At 46.5% G+C, this 5,687-nt stretch overlaps 1 long non-coding RNA gene across 7 annotated transcripts in view; it reads left to right on the forward strand.

Moving 5' to 3' along the window:
• Positions 1–4,475, forward strand: part of LOC113487841 — a 6,944-nt gene extending 2,469 nt beyond the window's left edge. For 3 of the 7 annotated variants that reach the window (XR_003399853.1, XR_003399856.1, XR_003399855.1), the window contains exon 2: positions 588–4,475. This is a non-coding gene — a long non-coding RNA (uncharacterized LOC113487841). The remainder of the gene's footprint in view (positions 1–587) is intronic. The other 4 variants (XR_003399857.1, XR_003399859.1, XR_003399854.1 and 1 more) reach the window with 4 other exon arrangements.
• The last annotated feature ends 1,212 nt before the right edge of the window (positions 4,476–5,687 follow it).

Genomic DNA, 5,687 nt, shown 5'->3' on the forward strand with positions numbered 1-5,687 from the left:
TGGGGGGGGGGGGAGGTTGGTAAGTGGGGCTGGCTAGAAGCTGTAACCTGAATCTGTTCAGTGTTCTCTGTAGATGCAGAGAATTTTGCTGCGTCCTGGGAACTGGGCTGTTGTTTCTCTGCCTGCTCTGTGCAGACGACCATGCAGCTTACCAGAGCGAAGCTGTGGACTCACCTGCTTGTCAGTAAACATCTGCTTGTAGATTTGGTGGTGGTTTTTAGGTTGGGTTGGGGTTTTTTTTTGTTGTTGTTTGTTTTTTTTTTTAGTTCATTAGCTTTTTGTAGTCCCCAAGTGACCTTCTTTAGTGCTGGCTTGGCTGTGGTTTGACCACAGCTTTGCATTAAAGCAGGCTTGCTAGTGCTAATGTGCCTCCCTGTGAGCCAGAATGACCTTGCATGAGGGACTGGGCCCACCGAGCTGATGCAGATGCTCTTCACTTACAGTACTCTGCACACTGCTTTTGTCCAGCAGATCCCTTTCCTGACTGAGTTAGGAGGTAGTGCAAGAGGATATGACCATATTATGGGTGAAAGCTGTCTTATGCCTTATTTTTTTCCTTTTTTTTTTTAATTTTTTTTCCTTCCCAGGGAAATACAGGATTGTGTGTGTAACCCCTCTCCACAGCAGATACCTTCCTCGTAAGTATTGTAAACATACAGAGATCTAAGAGCTGTCTGGGCAGCTGGATCCGGCCTTGTGGAGGAGCGTAAGGCACAGTGCTCTGGTTGTGTAAGTGTGTGTTGTACATGGGCCACAGAAACCCACAATGTTTCCGTGGTTACTTCTGTCTGGATAGCATGAGTAGATCCCAGGGCTTCCCCTTCCCACCACTTACTATTTCACAAAAGCAAAGGCTGGTGCTTCTGGAAAAAGCTCTGCCTTGTGGCCTTTAAAAAAAAATAAAAACTGCTCGGGATTAGTCATCCTTATTTTTAAAGGAGGCTGTGTTTGCCAGTCCTATCAGTATAATGCATGTGCGTGTGAGATATTAACTATTACCTTCATTTGTGAGGGCTGGTTATGTGCTCTGCTCGCTGCTCTTTGGAGCAGTGCCACTGAGGCTCCGTCAAGCTGCTGCTGGCAGGTGGAAAAACTGACAGTCCAGCTTTTGATCCCCTTCCCTCCATTTTCCTTTTTCACTGCAGGTATCTCTGCACTGGCAGGTGTGGAACCATAGAGACCGTAACAACTGTAAGCGAGGACAGATGAGCTGTTTTCTGGGGTCACTTCCAATGCCAGAGAAGAAACCCTGGTGGTTTGTTGTGGTTTTTTTCTTTTTTTTTTTCTCTTGCCTGTGGTAGCTTCTACTCTAAGCTCCACTGTATCTTGTGAGAAGACTTGAGTTTGACCCTTTTGGATGCTAAAAATAGTACTGTTTTTAAACCTTAAGTGGTTTTTCCCTTCCCTGTGGTCACATAGAAGAGCAAGCCGTGCAATTAGAACAGTATAGCAAAGGACAGCTCCCTCCCCCTTTCCCCTTTCAAAAAACCTTCCAGAGTTGTGTGCTCTTGAACTGCTGCATAGGCAGAAAATATACAATGCAGTTGTCAGCATTGTGCTGATGTGTGGCACATTTGAAAAAAAAATACACACAAAAGGGGTGGGGAGAACAGTTGCCTCCAGGGAGTAAAACTGTGGGGCCCCTTCCCCTACAAGCCAACAGCCCTACACGGATAGTGTATTACTCCTAATTTCCTCAGGCAAATGCAACAGGCAGACGTCGGAGGGAGTGTTGCAACGTCCTAAATTGTGTTGGTGAAGATCAGGGTCCCCTTGAACTACTTTTTTTTTTTTTTTCTTCCCTGTGAACTTGGTCCTGTGAGATGCTGCAGTTTTATTACTTGATTTCTCAAAGTTGTGCTCGCTCCAGGAAGAAGGAAAAAGCTTCCTTACTGGGTGCAATTTCTTTTGTTGTGTTGCAAAAGGTAATAAAAAGCACCTGGTGCTGGTCTCTTCTAGGTCACACATGACTTCAAGGCACAGAGTCCCAGCGATCATTAGTGCACAAGGAGTGTTGGGTATGGGAGCCTTCTCGTTAGCCTCCCTTAATGAGAATATTGGCAACGGTGTTGCACGAATGCCTCTGGCTGACCAGTGGAGAGGCCCTGCCCTGCTAAACTGGAGCAACACCTCATGAGAAATGCAGTGATTTCACTGCCAATGAGACAGCCTGCTTGCTGCAGTGATTTGTAGAGCAGCTATGACTATGTTTTTCTGGCAAAAATTTAGCAGAGGGTAAGTATGAGGTGTCCAGGCCAATTTCATACGTGCTCCCTGTGGTGGAGACCCGGGGAAAGTTAGTGTGTGGTACACGTGAAAATTGTCAGTAGCTCCTGTGCCTAAAGCCTTGTCTGTACTTGAAATAATCCAGTGTGGACAGGGGTATTAATGTTATTCTCTCACTAGGGATGTGTTGGTTTGGAGATCCGCCTTGTGCTCATCAGAGGCCTGCGCTGGCATGGAGGTCTGGTGCACCAAGAAGCTGGCTGGGCGGGATGTTTCCACATTTTTCAGGTTGGCACACCCTGCGGGACTTGGAATTACTTTTCTTTGGCAGTTTTGGACAAACGAGTGAGAATTACCTTGTGAGCGCTGAACTTTTCGCCACCCTCTGCTTTGGACTGAGGATTTACTAGAACTACATCCCTGAGACTTCCAAGCTAAACAAAACCTGAATTTCCAGTGCCAAAACGTAAGTGAGAGATAGAATCCTCCGCTCCTCCTCCGTAAGGGGGGAAGCTGCAGTCTTTCAAGCCTTCCTATTATCCTGAAGAGTTAAAAAGCTGCATTGTGAGATCAGCAGAGGTAAAACGAAAGCCAAAACTAGCCGAGGAACTGTTCTCCTGCTCTGTATTGCCGGAGAGGTTTTTGAGCGCAGCAGGTCTTGATGCACAAGGATCTTTCTTTGTGCTTTTTTTCTGAAGTGAAAGAGCGATAACCACACAACCGCACGTTCAGTCTGCTCCGTTTAAAACACCGTCAAAGTTGCTTCGGTATCAAATTGGTGTATGATGAAACAAAAGCTCTGATGCCTGCCTGGCTCAGTGTTTATTTTGTGCTGGGTGTGCCAATCAATCCGATGAGGAATATGGGGAAGAGCAGCATTTAGCTCACAGGTTTAGACTGTGGGCTTTACGTTAAAACCTTGTCCTGCAACATCTCCAGTGTCATTTCTGTGATTGTTCCTGGGCGTTGCACGCAGGCCCTTTATGTAGAGGTAATACTACAATTGGGTGTTAAAAATGACACAGTACAGGATATGGTGATCTATCCAGTCCTAGGAGATTTACATCCTTTGCAGTTGTGATGTTCTAGTATCAAATCACACGGGGCTGGCTTTTTTGGGCTTTGTTTCTTTGTTTTTCCCCTAAAATGTAATAATTTGCAGCCTGGAAGGCCAAAGTCCTCTCTGTCTAGCTGGTAAAATGCTCCTTGTTTGGGAAAAACCCTTGTAAGGTGAGCAGGTACAGTTCTTCAGTATATGGTCACACACAAGCTGGGGGTCAAGGGGAAGCAGGGCAGAAGCTGTCACTGTGATATTTCTAATTTTTCCCAACAAGCGAAAAAAAAAAAAGGTATGAATTCTAATATATTTACTATGCTGTAAGCAAGGGTAAGCTCTTTTGCAGTCTTGTGATGGCACATGGTGTTTTGGTTGCATGGCTCAGCAATCCCACTGTACTCTGCTGCTGAAGAAATGTCTGGTTTTGTGTATTTTGAAAACAGAAGTGTGCTTTTATATATGTACAAATGGGTTCAGTGTAAACTGAATTCCAGGGGGCTCCTGAGCTGTGTTTACTGTGCTGCAGAAGGTAACTGGTGCAAAGCCACCAGCTACAGGGAGGTATTTTGTGGCAGCTCTCATCCCTGGTACTGTGGGGATAAGAACACCACCACCATGAAGTCCAGCAGGGGAGAGCCATTAGAAAATAAATTACTAAATACTGGGTTTCAAAAACATGAAAGGAGTTTTCGGGACAGAGTCATCTCGTTGTGAAGATCTGGAGCACGAACCCTCAAAGAGGAAAGAACTGAAAACAATAGTTTTATTAATACAAAACCTATACTTTGTGTTGCTTAGGATCCAGAACCAGGCTTCGTGTTCAAAGCGTTATCAGTGTGTAAGCCAATATCCTCTGTCTTGGCAACAAATGAGCCCAAATATCAAACAGCACCCATTCCTTCTTGGAGAAAATTATCCATTGCATAAAACCTAATGGGTAAGCAATAAAATTAGGCCAGTAATTCAGGCTGGCTTAAAAATGAGATAAAAGCCTAGCTGGCAATTTGATATTCAGCTGCCATACTGTCATTTTAATAAATATAGTCAATGAGCAGGAAAGGCACGTAAATATGTTTTATAATGACAAGATGGTGGCTGGAGCTGGCCGACTCAAACAAAGAAACGCTCTGCGTGTCTCTGGTGGTGTCTGAGGGCTCTTGTCTGGGTCACCTACTGGTTTTTTGTAAAAAAACAAAGCAAGCTGGATGCATACTGGACACTGGTGGGGATAATCACTGCGTGCCGCTAATGCGACCGCTCTAATCTCTGCGAGTCCCCGGTGGGTGTAGCTGGCTGGTGTCCCCAACGTCAGGGAGAGGCGCAGGGCCTCCCTTCCCCACCTCCAGCTGCGCCGCTGCGAGCACAAAACTCGGAGCTAACGCTAAGCCAGAACCAAGTAGAGGAAGTTACGGCCTTAGCAAATATAGCTCTGGTTGCTGTCCTTGTTCGGTATCTAATCTTTGCTTTTTTAACTGTTTGGCAAGCGGTCCTGGCGACACGTGGCAGTGAGCTCCACCGCTTGTGTAAGATGCCGCGTTAAAAAGGTACAAACTTGCCTTTTCAAGAGTTGTCTACTCACTTCTACTGTCAATTACTCCTTGAAGTAAGGCTGTCTCTGGCTGTTTGTGTGGACCCCAGTGATGTTTTTTTGATCTTCCTGTTCTCTTTTCTTTTTTTTAACTCCAAGCTGGAGAGCTGCTAACTTTATTAGCTCCTTATATGGCAGCACCATTTTCTCACGCCTTTAATGGCTTTCTTTTGATCTGTCCTGTTCTTGCTTTGCTTTTTTTGATGTGAACATGGTGTTCAAGCTGCGATGGGTTTATAACCTGTTCCCTCATTAATATATGGCCTGGCATTTTAATCCTCTCCAAGTGCTGATAAGAAACGTCCAAATGTTTTAACTGCGGGGTTGGCCGAGATGCCCGGAGATAGCTGGGTTCTTGGCTACACCCACCGCACGGGCATGAGTAATTTCAGTTGCGCCGTGCGACACACCAGATCCTGCCCTCGCGTGTCCCGAAGGCCGAGGGCCATCGGGGGATGGGAGAGCAGCTGAAGCCTGCTGTTCCTCAGCTGTTTGTCCCTCTGGGAAGGGTAGCAGGCGGTGGTGCGTGTCCGTGTCTCACCTCTGGATGCTCATTGTGTTGTCACCAGTGGCAAGACAGTGGGCTGGCATGAACACGTGTCCCTTCTGCGGTGACAAGGACAGTGTTGGTCGCTGCCACATAAGATGGGCCCTTCATCAAGGCCCCTTTGGCCTGCTGAGAGGAAGGTTATGCTTGCTCTGATCTCTAGCCCGGGTCTGTGTTCTTTAAAATCTTCAAGCAAGTTGGAGGGATCTGGTTACAGCGGCATCGTCTGAGTGTGGTTGTGTGTTGCAACTGGGAGCAGTTTCCCCCCA

The sequence above is a fragment of the Athene cunicularia genome (genome assembly GCF_003259725.1).
Source record: "Athene cunicularia isolate RWA chromosome 21 unlocalized genomic scaffold, athCun1 chr21_part1, whole genome shotgun sequence".
NCBI lineage: Eukaryota > Metazoa > Chordata > Aves > Strigiformes > Strigidae > Athene > Athene cunicularia.